A 23,684-nucleotide genomic window follows, 5' to 3' on the forward strand; every position below is an offset into this window, starting at 1 on the left:
TATTTAATTGATTTTCAACAAATAAATGTCTGTCACTGAATAACCCCATGTCATGACTAGATAGTAAAAAAGTATATATTTCTACATTTCTTTAACCCTAGAAATGACCTGGCTAATGTTATTTTTGTTGCTGTATTGAGCCCCCCCAAAATTGTTATCATCTAATATTCCAGGAATTCCTTAAAAAATGTCTTTAATGTTCTAACATCCTAGTTTTTTATTTCTTATTTTTTAAGTAAAAATAGTTTTTGCATCACTACCCCAAGTTTTCATATGTGGGTCAAATATGACCGTATGTATTTCCTATGGAATTCACCGCATTGCACGTGTCAAACTGACCCTTCGCTTTTTCTTTTTTTTTTAAGTATCCAATTCAGATGACACACACTATGTGCCTGTGGGTCAAGTTGGAGTTGTGGATGCACCTGGTAGTCCAGCTGTCTTAGATTATTCTACAGATGAGAAGGAGAGTGAACACCAGTCAAATAGACTGAGTAAAAAGGTGTCTTACTGGAGTGAACACCCCCCCATCTTGGTTTCATCAGACCAGGGAATCTTGTTTCTCGTGGTCTGAGAGTTTTGTATGTGCCTTTTGGCAAAATCCAAGTGGGCTGTCATGTTTCTTTTACTGAGCAGTGGCTTCCGTCTGGCCATTCTACCATAAAGGCCTGAATGTTGGAGTGCTGCCGAGATGCTTGTCCTTCTGGAAGGTTCTCCCATCTCCGCAGAAGACCTGAGGCAATGGAAAGATGTGGGGTGATGAAAGAGAGCCATGCCACCACCACTCAGAGCAGCCAGGGCCTGAAGAGGAAGAGGTGCCAGCTCTGCTCACCACTCAGAGCAGCCAGGGCCAGAAGAGGAAGAGGTGCCAGCTCTGCTCACCACTCAGAGCAGCCAGGGTCTGAAGAGGAAGAGGTGCCAGCTCTGCTCACCACTCAGAGCAGCCAGGGCCTGAAGAGGAAGAGGTGCCAGCTCTGCTCACCACTCAGAGCAGCCAGGGCCTGAAGAGGAAGAGGTGCCAGCTCTGCTCACCACTCAGAGCAGCCAGGGCCTGAAGAGGAAGAGGTGCCAGCTCTGCCCACCACTCAGAGCAGCCAGGGCCTGAAGAGGAAGAGGTGCCAGCTCTGCTCACCACTCAGAGCAGCCAGGGCCTGAAGAGGAAGAGGTGCTAGCTCTGCCCACCACTCAGAGCAGCCAGGGCCAGAAGAGGAAGAGGTGCCAGCTCTGCCCACCACTCAGAGCAGCCAGGGCCTGAAGAGGAAGAGGTGCCAGCTCTGCCCACCCCGTCAGAGCAGCCAGGGCCTGAAGAGGAAGAGGTGCCAGCTCTGCCCACCACTCAGAGCAGCCAGGGCCTGAAGAGGAAGAGGTGCCAGCTCTGCTCACCCGTCAGAGCAGCCAGGGCCTGAAGAGGAAGAGGTGCCAGCTCTGCCCACCACTCAGAGCAGCCAGGGCCTGAAGAGGAAGAGGTGCCAGCTCTGCTCACCACTCAGAGCAGCCAGGGCCTGAAGAGGAAGAGGTGCCAGCTCTGCCCACCACTCAGAGCAGCCAGGGCCTGAAGAGGAAGAGGTGCCAGCTCTGCTCACCACTCAGAGCAGCCAGGGCCTGAAGAGGAAGAGGTGCCAGCTCTGCCCACCACTCAGAGCAGCCAGGGCCTGAAGAGGAAGAGGTGCCAGCTCTGCCCACCACTCAGAGCAGCCAGGGCCTGAAGAGGAAGAGGTGCCAGCTCTGCTCACCACTCAGAGCAGCCAGGGCCTGAAAGAGGAAGAGGTGCCAGCTCTGCCCACCACTCAGAGCAGCCAGGGCCTGAAGAGGAAGAGGTGCCAGCTCTGCCCACCACTCAGAGCAGCCAGGGCCTGAAGAGGAAGAGGTGCCAGCTCTGCCCACCACTCAGAGCAGCCAGGGCCTGAAGAGGAAGAGGTGCCAGCTCTGCCCACCACTCAGAGCAGCCAGGGCCTGAAGAGGAAGAGGTGCCAGCTCTGCCCACCACTCAGAGCAGCCAGGGCCTGAAGAGGAAGAGGTGCCAGCTCTGCCCACCACTCAGAGCAGCCAGGGCCTGAAGAGGAAGAGGTGCCAGCTCTGCCCACCACTCAGAGCAGCCAGGGCCTGAAGAGGAAGAGGTGCCAGCTCTGCCCACCTGTCAGAGCAGCCAGGGCCTGAAGAGGAAGAGGTGCCAGCTCTGCCCACCACTCAGAGCAGCCAGGGCCTGAAGAGGAAGAGGTGCCAGCTCTGCTCAGAGCAGCCAGGGCCCCAGCTCTGCCCACCAGAGCAGCCAGGGCCTGAAGAGGAAGAGGTGCCAGCTCTGCCCACCACTCAGAGCAGCCAGGGCCTGAAGAGGAAGAGGTGCCAGCTCTGCTCACCACTCAGAGCAGCCAGGGCCTGAAGAGGAAGAGGTGCCAGCTCTGCCCACCACTCAGAGCAGCCAGGGCCTGAAGAGGAAGAGGTGCCAGCTCTGCTCACCACTCAGAGCAGCCAGGGCCTGAAGAGGAAGAGGTGCCAGCTCTGCCCACCACTCAGAGCAGCCAGGGCCTGAAGAGGAAGAGGTGCCAGCTCTGCCCACCACTCAGAGCAGCCAGGGCCTGAAGAGGAAGAGGTGCCAGCTCTGCTCACCACTCAGAGCAGCCAGGGCCTGAAGAGGAAGAGGTGCCAGCTCTGCCCACCACTCAGAGCAGCCAGGGCCTGAAGAGGAAGAGGTGCCAGCTCTGCCCACCACTCAGAGCAGCCAGGGCCTGAAGAGGAAGAGGTGCCAGCTCTGCCCACCACTCAGAGCAGCCAGGGCCTGAAGAAAGAGGTGCCAGCTCTGCCCACCACTCAGAGCAGCCAGGGCCTGAAGAGGAAGAGGTGCCAGCTCTGCCCACCACTCAGAGCAGCCAGGGCCTGAAGAGGAAGAGGTGCCAGCTCTGCCCACCACTCAGAGCAGCCAGGGCCTGAAGAGGAAGAGGTGCCAGCTCTGCTCACCACTCAGAGCAGCCAGGGCCTGAAGAGGAAGAGGTGCCAGCTCTGCCCACCACTCAGAGCAGCCAGGGCCTGAAGAGGAAGAGGTGCCAGCTCTGCCCACCACTCAGAGCAGCCAGGGCCTGAAGAGGAAGAGGTGCCAGCTCTGCCCACCACTCAGAGCAGCCAGGGCCTGAAGAGGAAGAGGTGCCAGCTCTGCTCACCACTCAGAGCAGAGCAGCCAGGGCCTGAAGAGGAAGAGGTGCCAGCTCTGCTCACCACTCAGAGCAGCCAGGGCCTGAAGAGGAAGAGGTGCCAGCTCTGCCCACCACTCAGAGCAGCCAGGGCCTGAAGAGGAAGAGGTGCCAGCTCTGCCCACCACTCAGAGCAGCCAGGGCCTGAAGAGGAAGAGGTGCCAGCTCTGCCCACCACTCAGAGCAGCCAGGGCCTGAAGAGGAAGAGGTGCCAGCTCTGCCCACCACTCAGAGCAGCCAGGGCCTGAAGAGGAAGAGGTGCCAGCTCTGCCCACCACTCAGAGCAGCCAGGGCCTGAAGAGGAAGAGGTGCCAGCTCTGCCCAAGCGCAAAGGATAGAAAAGTCAGCTGCTGGTGTTCTCATTACAACACACCCGTCTGCAAAGAACACAGTCACAGGCTTTTGGTTTGTAACAAATGCATGGGCTAAGACAGCATAAGTAAGCATCACACACCCTTTGTTCCTTTTAGTGTTCATGCTTTCTAAATTCACAATTGTTAGTGTTGTTGTTTATATTGATGATGAACTTTCGATTTTCAAATAAACATTTTTGAAATATTATTAAACATGCTTACGGTGGTTTTATTTTGTTCTCCACACTAAAAGGGTGAAACTTTGATTGTAAGATTGACTGTAAGAAGAATATGCTAACATTTCCAATAGCCGTTATGAATTTTCATAATATGTTATCATTGAAATGAGTATCAAACTGTTGAAGAGCGACTAAAAACATTTCAAACTATAAAATAATTATTGAAAGGTCCAAATCATCACTCAAAATAATGATGTTCCTCAAAATGTATAATGTTTTAGACCCATATAAATAAAACACAGATATTACATTATCGGGTTATTTTGACCCGGCATATGCATTCTTGGGGGCCATGTTTACTATACATTATATGTACCATTTCAGAATGAAACTTTTCAATTATTAGTGTTTGAGCTTATGTGTCAATGAGCTATTGCTTTATGAGTTATTGATGTATACTGTAAGTAAGTATCCATAACAACAGGGGGCACTGCCTGAGATATTGTTCTATTAGTATGTAACATTATCTTGAACAGTGTCTTGTAACCACAGGACTCTTCTTAATGTTTTCCCTTGCGTTCTGCTCTCTCTCTCTCACCAGGGTGTGTCAAGTTTTCAAAAGGCCTCTTTTAGGTCATATGTTTTTTAGAACATGAGATTAGCCAAGTAGGGTTAATGAAGTGCTAAACATGCCAGATATCTGGTTGGAGGCTTTTCACAGAGCAGAAAGAGAAAGTTTGGTTATTGGATTGGGATCAGTGTAAATTCACATTGTTTTTCGGGAGGAATGAATGGAACATATCAGGAACAGTAGCGAGCTGCAGAAGTGGGTCTTATTGGCTTACTACAAATGTGTACTTCCTGGTTTTGTAGTTTCACTACTGACACACTTTGTTATTCACTATTAATTAGCTGTCACACACACACACACACACACACACACACACACACACACACACACACACACACACACACACACACACACACACACACACACACACACACACACACACACACACACACACACACACACACACACACACACACACACACACAAACAAACACACAGAGACAGACATAGTTCAGTTCCCCCAAAAGCCTCTTAAACGAACAGAATAATCAGCACAACAAATTGTTTTAGCCCAGCTGTGATCTGGTCAACTCAGCTCTGATCAAGGCCTTTCATTCATTCATGGACAAAGATGCAACATAAAGCAGGTAAAGTAACCATTGTGTAAAAGCCATCTCTAGAGACTGGGTAAGAATATTTGGCAGTATTAAGCTACGACACCATCTCCTTACCCCTATCACATGTACACACGTGAATATTTACACACATACAGTACATACAAACAAACCTGTAATTGAGCATACTTAAATTTAGGGGGCCATACTCATGGGTCATATGGGTATAGGTTTGTTTGGCAATTGTTGGACAGAGATTTTCAGTTGCACAAGAAGTGAAACTCTTTCCCTTTTTATGTTAAGGTTGTGTGTGGGTTGGTGTTTGTGAATATGAAAGAGGGAGAGTGTGTGTGCAGCATGCAGTGTATAGTGTGTGTGTGTGAGAGTGTATGCTTATGTATGAGCCTGTGCGTGCGTGAATTCCATTAATAAATGGTAGATTTCATCAGAATGGATTACTGTTGTCAGCCTGTACCTCCCTGGAGTGTGTATTGGGTAATTGGGTAGCAGAACACCCAGAAAGCAATTAAAGAGTCATTGAGACTGCAGGCAATAATCTGCACCAGCAACTCATAATGGCAAATGTATCAACTACTATTCAAATCTCTATGCCTGTGTATGACACACACACACACACACACACACACACACACACACACACACACACACACACACACACACACGAAACATGAGAGTGTTAGACAGTAAGTGTCTGCGGGGGCTCTAATTGCTTGCAGGCATGCTGGTAGCTCTAAGGATGAGTCAGGAAAGAGATGTGTGTGAGTGGGACACCTGTTGTCTGGTGTGTGTCTATCTCTCTGGGGAGGTGATGGAATTGATGAATGCTTGATACACTATACAGTACCAGTCAAAAGTTTGGACAAACCTACTCATTCAAGGGTTTAATATGATACAATTTTTATTTCACCTTTATTTAACCAGGTAGGCTAGTTGAGAACAAGTTCTCATTTGCAACTGCGACCTGGTCAAGATAAAGCAAAGCAGTTCGACACATACAACAACACAGAGTTACACATGGAATAAACAAACATACACTCAATAATACAGTAGAAAAAGTATATATACAGCATGTGCAAATTAGGTAGGATAAGAGAGGTAAGGCAATAAATAGGCCATGGTGGTGAATGAATTATAATATAGCAACTAAACACTGGAATGGTAGAATGTGCAGAAGATGAATGTGCAAGTAGAGATACTGGGGTGAAAAGGAACCAAATAAATAAATACATACAGTATGGGGATGAGGTAGTTGGACGGCTATTTACAGATGGGCTATGTACAGGTGCAGGGATCTGTGAGCTGCTCTGACACCTGGTGCTTAAAGCTTGTGAGGGAGATAAGTCTCCAGCTTTAGTGATTTTTTGTATGTATATGGACATCCCTTCAAATGAGTGGATTCGTCTGTTTCAGCCACACCCGTTGCTGACAGGTGTATAAAATCGAGCACACGGCCATGCAATCTCCACATACAGACATTGGCAGTAGAATAGCCCATACTGAAGAGTTCAGTGAATTTTAACGTGGCACCGTCATAGGATGCCATCTTTTTAACAAGTTCGTAAAATATATGCCATGCTAGAGCTGCCCCAGTCAACTGTTAGTTCTGTTATTGTGAAGTGGAAACATCTAGGAGCAACAAGTGCCAAAGCGAGTGCTGAAGTGTTTGTTTTGGCTGGAGTGGTGTAAAGCTCACCGCCATTGGACTCTGGAGCAGTGGAAATGCTTTCTTTGGATTAATGAATCACGCTTCACCATCTGGCAGTCCGGCCGACGAATTTGGATTTGGCGGATGCCAGTAGAACGCTATCTGCCCCATGCATAGGGCCAACTGTAAAGTTTGGTGGAGGAGGAATAATGGTCTGGGGCACAGGAGGTTGGTGACACTTTAATTGGGGAGAAACAGGCTCGTAGTGTAATGGTATCCAATACATCAAGCACATAGGTTCCATATGTTTGATGCCATTCTATTCCAGCCATTATTATGAGCCGTCCTCCCCTCAGCAGCCTCCACCGGTCTGGGGCAGTTTTTCATGGTTCGGGTTAGGCCCCTTAGTTCCAGTGAAAGAAATTCTTAACACTACAGCATACAATGACATTCTGGATGATTCTGTGCTTCCAACTTTGTGGCAACAGTTTGCTGAAGGCCCTTTCCTGTTTCAGCATGTGTTACAGGTCCCAGTTTAGGGACTGGTGCAGTAGATAAAAATTAATTTAACACAGGATAAATGATGGAACAGGAGAACGTGGCTTCTCTTTCAAAGTTTCTCAATTATTTTATTATTATTATATATATATTATATAAACATATCAAAAATACATACATTTACACATAAAAAATATTATATTCCAATTCAATTCACATCCTAAAATTCTTTGCATTTATACCCCAAACACATTTATTCTTAACTTGAATTCACCTGTTTAGGATATAATGATGTAGTTGGCTGTTGCCCACTATAGCCCCATAGGAGACTCTAAATCATGAAAGCCTTTAAAGACTGGTATAATTTATTTGAAGTTACTTCATACCCATGCTCAAAATACATTCACCCAGTGTACGAAGGGCTGATAGAAAGACAAGACTATTACAAATGACATTAATGCTAATTATTGGAAAATTACTGAACAAGCTAGCAAAAACCTAGCAAGCTAGCAACCAACTGACCGGAGTTAGCAAACAGCTAACAGGAGTTAGCCAAAAGCTAGCGGCTTTTCTAACATATACAGCACAACAATTAAAAAGTTCTAAAACATCACAGTTACAACATTATGTTCTCTAAACCCTTAGGATATTGTCAGGAGTGTCTTTTTCAAAAATATAAATGGTCATGAGTTAACTTAGTTCTTTCCTAGATCAAAGGAAAGCAACGCCATCATTTCATTTTACACTCGACGTGCGTTTTCTGTATAGTACACAGTTTTACAATTACTATGTTTTTCACAACCATTACATTCACTTCATCAGGCAAGTTACAAAACTATATTTTTGTATTCAGCGTAATTTTGCACTTTACTGACCTGTAACACAGGATTAATGATGAAACAGGAGAAAGTGGCTCCTCTTTCTAAGGTTCTCTCAATTATGAGAACACACAGGTGCAGGATCACATCCCAGTGTGAAGTGAACACTGTCCCCTACTGGCCAACAGTAGAATAAATGTATCGCAATGGCAAAACCTTGGAGGACTGACATTTCAGTAAAAGGATTCTTCCCCAATACAAAGAAACAATACATAAACACAAATGTGACCATACATTTTGTGTGCATCACACATGACAATTCCCTCGTGCACAAAGCGAGGTCCATACAGAAATGGTTAGTCGAGATCGGTGTGGAAGAACTTGACACCTTGACACAAATGTGGGAAGCATTGGAGTCAACATGGGCCAGTGTCCCTGTGGAACACCTTCGACACCTTGTAGAGTCCATGCCCTGACGAAATTAGGTTGTTCTGAGGGCAAAAGGGTGCAACTCAATATATTAGGAAGGTGTTTGGTATACTCAGTGTGTGTGTGTGTGTGTGTGTGTGTGTGTGTGTGTGTGTGTGTGTGTGTGTGTGTGTGTGTGTGTGTGTGTGTGTGTGTGTGTGTGTGTGTGTGTGTGTGTGTGTGTGTGTGTGAGAGAGAGAGATAGCCAGCACTGCTGGTGAGCAGTGGGAAGAGCACCAGTTTGTTTCCAGCTCAGTAGAGCATAATTAATCTGGAGTTAAGAGCAAAGGAGCCTGGGAACCTGCCTACTCCAGACCCAGCAGTCGAGAAGCAGTTCAAACCTCACAGTGAAGCCTGACCCTGACCTGACCAGCGGTCAGACTGCAAACACAGTGGATCTGTTCTGACAAAATTGGGTTTGGGCTGCAGTGGAGGGGTGTGAGAAAATGTGTGACAGTTTCAATAAATTAGCCTATCATAATGAAGTGGGATATGGACCAATGCACTGAGTCAAAAGGCCGCTACACCGACACACAATCCCTTTGGAAATGAAGCCATAGATTTAGAGTACTGTGATTGTGACACTGCCCATTGCTGTGTTGAATATGTAGGTGTTGGGCAATGCAGAATCATTCGCCATGTAAAGGGGATAGCGGATCAGTTGAGACTGGGATGCAGTCCTAGTCTGGATCAAGACATTTATCCACTGCTAATCCAGACTTCACTGCTGCAAGGAGTATGTTTATCCACGTACGTGCAAAGATGTGTGTGTACATTCACACACTATGAACGTGTGTGTGAGAAACCCATCGAACCCAGGGCTCTCACCACATTCTTGGCATTGTGTCTCAGCGCTCCATTACACCACAGACACTTCTTTATTAAGTCATCTCTCTCCCTCTTTCTCTTTTCTTGATCTTTCTGTCTACTCTCAGCTCAGTGCAAATAACTTACCCATGGCCTATCGCAAGATGAAGGGGTGGTGTGTGTGTGTGTGTGTGTGTGTGTGTGTGTGTGTGTGTGTGTGTGTGTGTGTGTGTGTGTGTGTGTGTGTGTGTGTGTGTGTGTGTGTGTGTGTGTGTGTGTGTGTGTGTGAGAGAGAGATGTGTTGAATGGGTATAAACCAATTATGTACAGTACCAGTCAAAATCTGGACACACCTACTCATTCCAGGTTTTTACTATGTTCTACATTGTAGAACAGTAAAGACATCAAAACTATTAAATAATACAAATGGAATAAAGTAGTAACCAAAAAAGTGTTAAACAAATCAAAATATATTTTATATTTGAGCTTCTTAAAAGTAGCCAGCCTTTGCCCTGATGACAGTTTTGCACACTCTTGGCATTATCTCAACATGCTTCTCACCTGGAATGCATTTCAATCAACAGCTGTACCTTGTTGAAAGTACATTTTTGGAATGTCCTTCTTAATTAATGAGTTTGAGTCAATCAGTTGTGTTGTGACAAGGTAGGGGTGGTATACAGAAGATAACCCTATTTGGTAAAAGTCCATATTATGGCAAGAACAGCTCAAATAAGCAAAGAGAAACAACAGTCCATAATTTCTTTAAGACATTAAGGTCAGTCAATGCAGAACATTTCAAGAACTTTGAAAGTTTCTTTAAGTGCAGTCGCATAAACCATCAAGCGCTATGATGAAACGGACTCTCATGAGGACAGCCACAGGAAAGGAAGACCCACAGTTACCTCTGCTGCAGAGGACAAGTTCATTAGAGTTAACTGCAGCCTCAGAAATTGCATCCCAAATAAATGCTTCACAGAGTTCAAGTAACAGACACATCTCAACATCAACTGCTCAGAGGAGACTGTGAATCAGGCCTTCGTGGTTGAATTGCTGCAAAGAAACCACTACTGAAGGACACCAATAAGAAGAAAAGATTTGCTTTGGCCAAGAAACACGAGCAATGGACATTAGAGCGGTAGAAATTTGTTCTGACACGGTCAGTGATTTATTTAGAATTCAATTTAACCTGTCACGTTCGTCGTAAGAACTATCGGACCAAGGTGCAGTGCGATATGGTTTCCACATGTTTATTAACGGAAACGCACAAAAACAATAACGAATGACCGAAACGTGACGACAATGAGTGCTCACAGGCAACTACACATAAACAAGATCCCACAAACACAGGTGGGAAAAATAACTACTTAAATTTGATCCCCAATTAGAGACAATGATACCAGCTGCCTCTAATTGGGAATCATACAAAACACCAACATAGAAAAAGAAACTAGAACACAACATAGACATAGATATACTAGATCACCCCCTAGTCACGCCCTGACCTACTACACCATAGAGAAACAATGGCTCTCTATGGTCAGGGCGTGACATAACCAGCATGGCTACCACAGCATTCTGCAGTGTTACGCCATCCCACCTGGCTTGTGCTTAGTGTGACTAATATCATTTGTTTTTCAAAAGGACAATGACTTAACACACCTCCAGGCTGTGTAAGGGCTATCTGACCAAGAAGGAGAGTGATGGAGTACTGCATCAGGTTACTACATGATTCCATATGTGTTATTGCATAGTTTTGATGTATTCACTATTATTCTACAATGTAGAAAATAGTAAAAAATTAAGAGAAACCCTTGAATGAGTAGGTGTGTCCAAACATTGGACTGGTACTGTATATAAACTCTGCATTGCCAATGCTATGTATTAGCCATTAAGAGGCTATGAAGCCACTGTTTGGCCATATTGTCACTCCCCAGTAGGAGCAGTCCTCCAAAGGAATGAATGGAATTCTACAGTATTTCAAAGACAGAATTACAAGTATTTAAGTATGTTTGTTGTTGTAGGTGGATAGTAGCAGTATTCTCAACAAAATAAACTTTAAGGAAAATCGTTCTATATATTTGTTCATTTTTCATTTTCATTTTTATCTCACTTAATATCATTTCAAAGTATGCATTAAGGTGTCTGTAATATAATAAATGTGTCAAAAACGAATGTAGACATTAATAAATGCATTTCTATAGCTTCCAAAATCTTTTTTTTTTTTTTTTTACATTGGAGGAGTACCAAGATGGCTGTGTGGTGGTTTCAATTCAGCCTCCCTGTCAGTCATCCAGGGTTTAAACACATCATTGGTATAAATCAGACGATTGCGTGGCCCAACGCCAACCAATCAGATGCTGTTTCTCTCTGATTTTATTTGGCCCTCCAAGTTTTCTGAGAGTTTATTTCCATGTTTGTTCATAAAATACTGTAAAAACACCAACAAATCAGCTTCAAGTGATTGTAAATTTGGAAATCTGTTCTAAACTATTCCCACACATAATAGATACATATACGTGATCGTATACAAAGGTAAGCAAGGTTTGAAATGATGATGTTTTAGTCAAATATTATATCTGTTTGGGCAGTCAAATTGCAGTCTAAAAAATGATTCGTAATTATGTTACGGCCCCGTGACCAAAAGCCTGCAGCTTAATCTAGTTGATGATCCCTGCTATGGAGGCATCGTATTCCACCCCGTTCCCACCTTTTGTCCCTCAGGATTAGTTCCTTGGCAACGCTGGTCGCCTGGGAGGTGAGGTTCCCAGAGGAGTGGGACAACAGCCTACCAACTTCGACATCAGGGCGGTGGGGGGTGACAAAGCCTTCTGTGGGTGTAATAGGGAGACATATGTTGAAAGTGTTTGAGCATTAGTGTGTTTCAGTATGACTGTGTGTGAGTACATGCTCATGTGCATGTAGAGTATGCAGAAAGTAAACATGAGCTGCACCTGTGTATATGTTTGTGTATGTGTTTGTGAGAGAGTGTGTATACACAGGAAAAGTCACCCCACTCGGTCTCTTTGTGTTCTCTGGCTGCAGTCAGGGCCATGGGGAGGACAAGGGAGGGAGGGAGGTAGGTAGGAAGGTAGGAGGATGAGTGAGGGCGCTGTAGTCTCCAGTCTCCACTGAGGCAGTAGCACCTGATTCCCACCCGAGGCAATTACACTAAACAAACAGAGCCTGGGAAACAGTAAGGTTCTGGTGCCCTGGCGGAAGGGATGGGAATAGCCAGCCAGGACAGAATGGGTAGAGAACACAAAGCAGGATTTATGAGAACCGTTTTACCTACTGGGCCTTAAAGGAGTAGTTCACTATTTTACAACTTGATATTAGATGGTTCATCACACTGAAAGTAGTCTATGTACCAGGAGAAACTGTAATCCATGGTTCAGTTCTCTTTAAGTAGTCAATACAAACTTCAGCCAACTTTAGTCAACACAAGCTAACACTGAATGGAAGTGATGGGGACATGTGAGCATACTTGTCTTCCTCCTTTCTGTTGCATCCACTCTGCTCTCTTTCCGCTCTCTTTCCGGTCCCAACTCCTCCTTTCATGAGATCTCAGACAGACAGTAGGCCTAAACTGGTAAATGCAATTAAATAAACCAAAAATTCTTTATCACAACTAATGTGCAGTTTGTGAGCTCATCAAACAATTCTCCAGTTGGAGAATGAGAATGCTATGAATGTATATTATATTGAATGAATTATCAACATTTACAGAATCCAACATTCTAAATTAATGGGGGGATATTTTGTGATTAACAGTAACTTCATTGATGAATATGTATTTCACGGGGCATTGATAAACATTGACAAACAATTGGCACAATGAAACAAAGAGCGCGCACAAATAGGTGGGAGTCAGTGAGCAATAGCGGAGAGAGAAGTGCCTATCTTCGCCACACACCCTTCCCCTTTTTTATCCAAGCCTGGGGAAAGGGTCAGAGCACACCCTCCCCTCTCCAGTCTCCGGCAAAAAGCTCTGTCATAATCAATTCAGTGTCAGTCAATGTCGGGATGAACACACCTCACACACCCCATCATAGGGCAGACATTCCTGCAGAGTGCCCCCCATAGGAACAGTAGAGGAGCAGGATAGTTAGGCATCCAGCACTGTTTCCTCACCAGAGCCTGGTAATCTTGAACCTGCCCATATAAATCAAAATCTAATATTACAGTCGGACTCATATCACGTTATTCACGTCGCAGAGACAACAAGTGTTTTTTCCCGCTTTTTATGGAAACCAAAAGGAGTAATACCTAACCGCCCCAGTGGCTTTCCATAGCCCCCTACACACACCGCAGCGCGCTCTGTCCATTGTGCTGACACAGGGCAGCGGAGATACCGATTGTTTGGGCCAACCTGTCACTCAATCATTTGACATGTTTTTCTATGTTTATATAGGGACAAAAAACTAAAACTGAGAGGGCACAAGCTTGAATTGGGGGGGCTAAGCCTCCTTTAGGCCCCTCGTGGAACTGGGTACAGCATAAAGTAGAGAATCTTGCACAAGTTACAGAAGCTTCAGAACCTTTAGCTGCCGAGAAGAAAGGTCCAGAAAAGTCCGATTCGAGCAGTCACTACGTAATTTGTGCAGCAGGACTGCCATAAATTAGGATTTCAAATACAAAATGGACAAGTATTTTCTTATTATGGTATAAAAGGTCAGCCATTTTGGTAAGGGATTTGGTCAACCTTGGTGCCAGTGCTGTGATAAGATATTGTGTAAAACAATGAATTTGAAGATTATCTGCACTTTTTGCTCGCTAGCTAGCCAGACAGTTTTAAAGGAATCATTTCATTATTTTTTCAAAATAAATCAAGTGCAGCAGGTTTATACAGGAAACCCGAGTGATAGCATCAGGTGATATTGCACCGATTAGAGTCATCACACAACCTTAATATGTCAGGTTTGCACACACTGATGGCTGAAATCCGCAAGCTATGTGCTAGTAGTCTTGGTGACATCCTGTTACATGCGTTACTCGCTATGCATGTCTGTTTTCTGCTTTTTCACCACCCAACCCAGCCTCCATCTGCTTGGGCTCAGCTTTGTTCGGTCAGGGGGATTGGCATACCATGTTCTCTGCCTGTTATTATTACATTTTACATGATGTATGCTCTGGCAGTGAGCTACCCCTGAAAGAGCAGAGCCTAGCGCCAAGACTAATGTACTGCATGTAACCTTCGAATAACTGGTTAAACAAATATGTGGCGTTTCCTGTATGAATATGTCAACATTCCATTCAAACAATAGTCAATCCACAGCCATACACTGTCTGAAGTCAGTTGATGATAGGACTTAGACAAGTTTTAAATGCAACAAGTACTGATATGGTATCATATAATAACACTCACAGCTTTCCAAGGAAACATAAATGTATACATTTATGGTCTGTTTACATATATTTTAGAGGCTATTTATACAGAAAATTGGTATAAAACCCTTATAAACTGTATGTATAATTGTTTGACAGTATTTTATGTTGACAATAATTATATTACACAATTTCTCATATATCACGCCTTACTTTTTTTTTCTGTATAAGTAAAATCAGGAAATAATCACCTGCTATTCATTCCAATTGGACTGGTTTAGGTTTCTCCCTGACCACAACGGCTGCGATTTTCAGACCATTGTTGAACTTTAAAGGGTTCGGAATTAGGATCTCTATGGCGACTGCTTTGTACGCGGTCTGGAACGCGGCCTCCTTTTGGGGGAGCAACCAGCAGTTGCTGTGACTAAACGTAACTAAGGAGATTTGTTTACACTGGCAACTGGGCCTGCTTAGCAGCTGTCCCCTTCTTTATTTTATAGAAATAAAAGTATTTACTTTTCAGTGAAACAGACTGTATATATGCAATGGAATCCAAGACGTTATTCTACTCTCTGGACCTCGTTTCTGGCAACGGTTTAACTTTGAGCAGTGAGCAAAAAGCTGCCCTGCAAACTTCCCTGGTCATCCTGAGGAACTATATACAAATTCTGGGCATACAGGGTGACTATTTCATTGCACAAGGGGTCTCAGATGACGAGATGAGTCATAAAAATAGCCTTTTCATGTAAGGGGTGCAAAGGAAATAGTTTAGAACCTCTTTCACCACAATATTTATAGCCAGCTTGCTTTTAGCAAGTCTCTCTTGTGGCTTTGGGGTTGTGATCCCTTCTCCTTTTCAGATGTTCTCTCTTGATCTATATATATCTCTCTCTCCTTTCTCTGTGTGCCCTGTTGTACACATGTGTTTGTATCCTCTCCCCACTCCAGTTTCAACTGTGTGGACTGGCACCGGCTTCCCCCTGCCACACTGAGGCAATGCTAGCGGAGGTTTCTTCTGCAGCAAACGGTCGCTACGTGGGAGACACCTCACATAAGTATGAGCACACAGAGACAAGGTGGGGGGCTATGGAGGAGGACGTCATGGTGAGAAGTGTGTGACACATTATGTTGTTTGAATGTTGAACTAGGCTAATGGTGTTTTGCTTATTAATAGGTGATTAATATGCAGTGACTTGATGCAGATGACAGTGATGACTGTGTGTGGTATTATTGCAGAGTGATGAGTAATGGATGTTGTGACGGATGTTTGGTAATGGTTGTTGTTTGGTTTGGGTTGCAGATCAAGGTGAATGAGGAGAATAGGCTGCCCACCACTGTCCACACCATTGATAAGGAGGTGTCTGTGGCACCTCCATTGAGAGTCCCCATGGTCTGGTGCAGAGGGTAGCGCTACTCTTCAAAGTAGTTAATGAAATGGGTGGCTCCACGTAGAGTGTGGTGGTTACCAGTTGAGAATGTGCTCAGTCTTTTGGGAGATGGGACACAGCTGTGTGTGTTTTTTCCTGGAGATGATGACTCAGCTGTGTGGTTTTTAGCCCAGAGTGTGTTGGAAGTTGGAACCAGAATCCAGACCATCATATATTACACACTGCACATTGTGCATCTGTAGTGTACACATATGTTGTTTTCACTCTCATACATGGACAGAATCATATCCTGCTGTCAGTGACTGAGTGAGGGAATAAGTGATTTTGTGTGTATTCTGTCTATCCTGCAGGTCTGTCCTTCTCAGAGATGGATAAACTCAGGTGCTTCCTGCACTTCACTGAGCCGAAAAACCTGAAGAAAAATTCCATCCTGGACTTGGCTGACCTCGATCCCTCCATCAGCTTTGTGGACCCTCTGAGTTAGGACATCCTCAAAGTTAACAGAGTGCCACATCTCTCACTACACCACTTCTTTACCAGGGCCATTCTAACAGGTACAGTCGGTCTAACTTTCCCACCATGGGAGGAGTTTCCTTCCAATAAATTGTCTGTCTTTACAAATAGATCCAGTTCCTTGAGTTCCTTGAAAAGCCCTTCAAAGAGTCTTTGTGGGAGACAAAATGTAATATGAACATGAGGTTACTTCTGTTGGACATGCTCTGGTGGCCATGCACTATTATACTAAACCAGCCTTGTTATTGGCGCTGACAATGATTTGGGTTGGCAGTTGAGAGCCCAGTCTTTCTGTGAGGAAACTATCCAGGCATCCTCTTCTGGATCTTGACTCCATATTTTATTGTCCTGCTCTGTAAAGCTGGCTGTTTTGGCTAACACATCATATAAAACAGCTGTAGGCCTATCTGCTGACAGCAGTTCCAGTCGTGGGTCAGTAGCGAGGACGTGAGCAAGGCTGAATGGGATAAACTCATGAGTCTGCAAAATGGTCAATGGAAGCCTTGCTCTGCTGATTGTGGATCTTCACCAGATGGAATATACATTCTAGAACATGGTTAAGTAATTCCCTGGGTAGTATTCAACCTGGTCTTCAGTGCTCAATCTGGGATGGAATTGAAAGAAAGCTGACAGCCTTTCCCTTTAGATAGTTATATTTCAGGCCAAGCCTTGGGCACACCACCCACTGTTAGTCTAGCCTTGAGTTTTAGAATTATACATTTCAGACAATATTATATACAGTCATCATATTTTTCACAAGGGAAGCCAACATGATTCAACCAGAAGCCAAAACAGAGGGCCAGGGATAAATGTAATACCGTATATATGGATGTAGTTAGTCTGAACATGTATCAAAATGTGTTTGTTGCGTGCTCAACAGGATGATTGCTATGGGCAAGTGATAGATAATATTGTGTGTGTGTGTGTCCTGACCCTGTGTCTAAAACATCTCACAGCTGTTCATTTAACGGGGTTGAGTGTCTCTGTGGTGTGTAAATGTGTGTTTGTGTGTGTGTGTGTGTGTGTGTGTGTGTGTGTGTGTGTGTGTGTGTGTGTGTGTGTGTGTGTGTGTGTGTGTGTGTGTGTGTGTGTGTGTGTGTGTGCGTGCGTGCGTGCGTGCGTGTGTGTGTGTGCATGTGTGCGGTGGTGATTTTAGCATGTAAATCTGCATGCCAGCAAAGCCACTACACAACACAACACTAAACAATACATTAATTGGACTATAACAGTGCCAAACGGTGCCCACAAACTGTTAGGGCCTACAGAAAGCTGTCCCAACAGCGGTACCAACACCTTACCACTGTTACATCTGGCTATGAGCGAAGCCATGTCTGGAAGAAAAATAGTTCATTCAACCTCATTTACAGCCTTAGAAAAACAGCTCTAGAAAAAGGCCAGAGTTCCCGACTTGGAATTTCGAGTTGGGATGACCGTTCAAAACATATTTTTTCTTGTTTTTGTCCGAGTTCCCAGTTTTCTTGAACTCACTGAAGTCTGAGGCTTCCCAATTCTGAGTTTCCAGGTGTTTTGAAAGCGACAGAAGTCATGCTGGTGTAACAGGGTTATATTGGTGATTCCCCTTGCCACTTTATTGTTAAGCCAATGGGTTTTTGGTTTGAGTTTGTCTTGCCTTCACCTACTCAACATGGCATCTTATTGGCTGGTTTGCGTAGCTTGCTTACGAGGGGGGATGTTCCAGTTAGAATCGTCTCAGTGAACAAGCCCCAAACCAGCGGTAAGTTGTTGGTTGCAAAGCACTGTACATCAAAAGTGATTTTTATACTCTCAAGTGATGATTTAAATGTACAATTTATATCAAATTGTTTGTAAATGTTATTCGAACATCACACATAAGATGCAGCGGTTTTTGGAGAATATTTGTTGTGCATTTTGTTGTAAAGAATTCCCGCCAGTACTAGCTAGCAACTTACTGTGTCTGGTGGGGGTGGTTCATATTTTTTGTACAGTGCGTGAGTGCAGAGTTGGATGGTGAGACGTGCATTGCATGACGTGCAATTTTGTGTCGTTCCTATCAGGTACATTGTTAAAGATATTATATTGTATATTGTAATTGTATTATTTTGGTAACTAGCCCAGTGAACAAGCATCAAACCAGCGTGCGTGAGTGCAGAGTTGGATGGTGAGACGTGCATTGCATGACGTGCAATTTTGTGTCGTTCCTATCAGAATAAATCTACACGACTGGTGCTACATGTTGGAGTTCCGTGTCGATGACTGATTGTACACAACGCAAGAAGATTACTGTTACACTGGATTGACAGCATGGCCAATGTTGAATGTTTACCTTTTAAACTTGGAAAAGAGACCCTTAAACCCAGACTTGGACCACACATCTACTCTACTGAGTAGCAGACTAGTGATTGCTTTGCAATGCTTGCAGTTAGACACTGATTCCTTCCAAACCAAACCAGTGTTGTGTAATGTTTATGGCTGATGAGCACTGATTCGTTTTATCTATAATTTCTCTTCATAATTTCTCTTCATATGACAAGGATTGAAAAGTATTTGCCAGTAGATTGTCAACTTGATTCACGATGACGACTTCTAGCTTGCTAGCTAAGATTTTGAAAGTATGATGTTGATATGATCAGTCCAATCAAAGCTACAGTAGACATAACGTGATTTGAAGTCATTTTATCTGTGGCCAATGACCTTGAGCCTTCTTGGATGGGCACTTCTAATGTAACTCTATGGCAGCACCCAAGGGGCTTGAATTTCTTTGCTCTCCCCGTAGATTTTGCGGTGACGAAGTGTCCCCATGAGTGACAGAACACTGAGCCAATCACGGCACAACTAGAGAACATTACCAACCACTACGCTCCCAATTTTCCGCTGGCTGCCCCACCACCACCACAGAGAGCACTGAGCTAGGCTGAAACGCCTGCATTTTGGAGCTGCCTTACTCAAGACAGCAAAAAATAGACCATATTTGTATGCGGCTTTATTAACTCAATTATTATTATATATTTTTTTTTACATTGTTTGCAAACTGACATGTGACACATATTAATGCAAAAATAACATGCAAAACAGGCAATAACAACAAAATATATATATTATCTGCCCCACCTGCCCTGAATGACTGGTCGCCACTGCATGTGTGTAAAGTTTTTCCAAATCAGCTTACTGTTCCTTACACCCCACCGGGAAGAAAATGTTTAATCAACGTTGTTACCACATAATTTCAACACCCAAAAATCTATGTGACGACATTGAATCAATGTGGAAACCTGCAAAAAGTAATCAACATAAAGGCATTTTGTATTTTTTCAATCAACTTTTAACCTAAATCCAATTAAATTGTATTTTTTAGGGGGGGGGGGTGGGGGGGGGTGGATTTCACATTGAAATCATGTTAATTGACAACTCAACCAAATGTAAATCAAAACTAGACATTGAACTGACATCTGTGCCACGTGACAGCATCGCCCTCACTGAGAGCTCCTTATTGGCCAGACCTCCAGCTTTGCTGAATGGGAGAGAGAGAGAGACCCAGGCTGATGACAGTCTCTAGGGACAACGTGGTAGATCTCCACCCAATAACAGGTGCTTTCCGCTGGGATTCATTACATTTACATTTTCCTGAGTAAAGCTCCCCCTCTCACCAAATAGATCCTCTAGACTTGCCTGGAAGTATGTGGCAAGTTTCTGTAATCGACACATTTATGCTAATACACCAGCCATGCCTGTCCTCCTACCAGGTTCCTCCCTATGCCTCGAATATGGGACATCCACACGCTGAGTTTGAAACCACCTATGTGAGTTTCGGTGGAAAGTAGACACCATCGCAGAGCGGTTTCTCTGAAAAAAGTTGTAATCAATAAGAATTTTTGGCCCTTGACTCAAACTGAATTGATGAAATCACATCAACCTGGCTGGAGAGTTTATTTTGGTCATGGAACTGCAATACGGGATAAGTATATTATCAACAGAATAACAGACCCAATTTACTGGAATAGCTGCTCATAGATAGCTCTGGCACAGAGCAGGTTCATGCTTTACATGACAACATATGTAGAGTACAACCATACCTGACACAGGAAGCGGCACAGGTCCTAATCCAGGCAGTTGTCATCTCCCGTCTGGACTACTGCAGCTCACTGTTGGCACAAGCGGGGAGCTCCTGCAATTTATCCAAAACGCTGCAGCCCACATGGTGTTCAACCATCCCAAGCTCTCCCATGTCACCCCGCTCCTCTGCACACTCCACTGGCTTCCAGTCGATGCTCACATCCACTACAAGACCATGGTACTTGCCTACGGAGCAGCAAGAGAAACTGCCCCTCCCTACCCTCAGGCTATGCTCAAACCCTACATCCCAACCTGAGTAATCCGTTCTGCCACCCCTGGTTTCTTGGCCCTCCACCCTTACGGTAGGGCAGTTCCTGCTCAGCCAGGTCCAAGCTCTTCTCTGTGCTGGCACCCCAATGGTGGAATCAGCTTCCCCCTGAAGTTAGGACAGCAGAGTCCCTGCCCATCTTTAAAGAGTATCTTAAATAATCCCACAGCACCACTACCAATTGATGGGAACAAACACTAAATTGGTAGTTAAATATGCTGTATGTGCTTATTACTTACGGTCGCTAACAATAGTGGCTAATAATATAGAACATATACCCTACAAATTGAAGGAAACAATAACAGTCAGGGCATATGATCAAAAAAATCCAGAGAGCACAAAGGTTACATTTGGTGTCAGTCTGCCTTGTCATCCCATTTGGTTTGCATCTCCAAATTGGATCCTTGCAAGTAGGCCATACAATTACACTTTGGTATAATGACACAGCATTTTATACTTCTCTGTGGTAAAGGGGCATAAATACCTATCATGTTATGATATGCCTTTCAGATTCATGCCATATAACTGGTTTCCCGTTCTTCTCAAGCGATCATAAGGTAAAATAGACCTAAAACAATAGTAATGTAGCCTATTTAGTGCCTTCAGAAAGTATTCATACCCCTTGACTTATTCCACATTTTGTTATGTTAGGGCCTGAATTCAAAATAGATTAAATCGGGGGTTTTCTCACACCCATCTACACACAATACCCCATAATGACCAAATAAAACATGTTTTTAGAAATGTTTGCAAATTTATTGAGAATGAAGTACAGAAATTACTCATTAAAGTAAGTATTTACACCCCTGAGTGAATACATGTTCGAATCACATATTACAGCTGTGAAACTTTCTGGGTAAGTCTCTAAGAGCTTGGCACACCTGGATTGTACAATATTTGCACATTATTCTTTTTTTAATTCTTCAAGCCCTGTCAAGTTGGTTGTTGACCATTGCTAGACAGCCATTTTCAAGTCTTGCCATAGATTTTCAAGACAATTTAAGTTAAAACTGTAAATGTCATCTTGGTAAGCAACTCCAGTGTATATTTGGCCTTATGTTTTAGGTTACTGACTTGCTGAAAGGTGAATTTGTCTCCCAGTGTCTGTTGGAAAGCAAACTGAACCAGGTTTTCCTCTAGGGTTTTGCCTGTGCTTAGCTCTACTCCGTTTCTTTTTACCCCCCAAAGAACTCAGTGATCTGTTGTGTTGGATTTGCCCCAAACATAACGCTTAGGACTCAATTTCTGGCTAGCGTTAAGGCGGTGCTAGTGTCAAACGCACGTTAGTTTGCAATTTCATCATGCAAAAACTGGAGCACTGGCATTTTCAAGCCCTAACGCCAGGTTTGGCAATTTACCTGTCTTATATCAGCTTGCTTGTGCTCAGATGGGAGGGATGGAAATATTTGTCCTGTGTCCTTAAAAACATGATCCAAAGTGCTCATTTCAGGCAGCGCTGATTAGGATATTTAAGACCAACCAAAAGCTGGTTTTATCGGTAACGCAGTTGGTTGTGGCATGCATTTTTACAGTGGAAACAGCCTATCCAAGAAAAGCCTAATGTGCTTTTGGTGCCTGTGTACTTCGCATCTAGGTTAAAAATCAAGCATAGCCTCCCCTCTTCTCAATTAAGGCTTATTTCGTGTCCTGCCCAATGCAATCGCATAGTCAAGACAGTCAACAAAGGCATTGGCTCCTCCACTTGGAAATTCATCCTTCTCACCAAAGCTTTATTAAAATATGAAGTTTGAGCAGTGAGCTGACATTCCCTTTTTATCTATGAATTGTAGGCAGGCCCCACATTATTTTAGCCATGCAGGTCCCGTTTTGAACGTGTGTAAAACCCCTTCCATGATGTAGGCTACGTGTCCATGAGCATCATTAAACGAGAGATGAGAACCTTGGTGAAAACACCTGAACCTCGTATTTAGAAGTTATCTGTAACCTGTCATAATTGCTTGTTTTCCGTTTCATTTGTTCAAAACCCAAGCCCTCCCATAACGAAGGCTGGTTCAAAAGCAATATGTTGCTTTTTTTTAATCCTGTGGATTTTACAGTATTACATGTATTTATTGTTGTTGTTTAAAAAAAAACAGAGTGCTTGTTTTTCGTTTAATTTTATTACAGCCAATCTTATTAGAATGATTGAACTTCCTGGATTTATGTTTACTACGTCTGTGGCGCGCATGCACTGCAACTTCTGGAGATATGTGAATGTGATCTGATGTGTAAGATGATTCCGGTTATGTTCGTAAAACATAGGCCTATTTGGGAGCAGTATAATAGTGAGTGTTAAGAATTTAATTAAAATTATTCTGTCTCTTTTTGGGCCATTTTAATAATCCAAATTACAGTAAGACTTTCCCCTATATCAGTGTGAATGCTATTGAAGCCCTGCAATTACTTAGAACACTGTGGACAACTTGAAGCAATCACATATTTTGCCATGGAGCACGTTCTGATTGACAAGTGAGGGGCTAAGCCTCGACCCACCCACAACTTGTTAATTCATCAAAACCCAGCCCTTTTGCGCCAACACCAGCAAGTGCGCCGATAATTGTGATACTGAAAATAGCTCAAATATTTCTAACACACCCCTGAACCAACAGTATAGTGCAACTGCCTGTGCTTCTTATACTTACCATTGCATTAGGTTTGTTAAAATAGAGTCCTTCATATTCAGGAAAAAGTTCATTTCTTTGCCACATTTTTTGCAGTTTTACTTTAGTGCCTTATTGCAAGCAGGATGCATGTTTTGTCATATTTTCATTATGCACAGGCTTCCTTATTTTTACTCTGTAATTTAGGTTAGTATTGTGGAGTAACTACAATGTTGTTGATCCATCCTCAGTTTTCTCCTATCACAGCCATTAAACTCTGCAAGTCTTTTAAAGTCACCATTAGCTTCATGGTGAAATCCCTGAGAGGTTTCCTTCCTC

The 23,684-nt window shown here is 43.9% G+C and overlaps 1 long non-coding RNA gene across 1 annotated transcript; it reads right to left on the reverse strand.

Annotated features, from left to right (window-relative positions):
- Positions 1–7,171: 7,171 nt before the first annotated feature.
- LOC127909434 (uncharacterized) lies at positions 7,172–13,092 on the reverse strand. The gene is made up of 2 exons (XR_008071097.1): positions 12,169–13,092; positions 7,172–11,987 (listed from the first exon to the last, which is right to left on the reverse strand). It is a non-coding gene; the product is annotated as an uncharacterized LOC127909434 (long non-coding RNA).
- Positions 13,093–23,684: the final 10,592 nt, after the last annotated feature.

The sequence above is a fragment of the Oncorhynchus keta genome, chromosome 19 (genome assembly GCF_023373465.1).
Source record: "Oncorhynchus keta strain PuntledgeMale-10-30-2019 chromosome 19, Oket_V2, whole genome shotgun sequence".
Taxonomy (NCBI): Eukaryota; Metazoa; Chordata; class Actinopteri; order Salmoniformes; family Salmonidae; genus Oncorhynchus; species Oncorhynchus keta.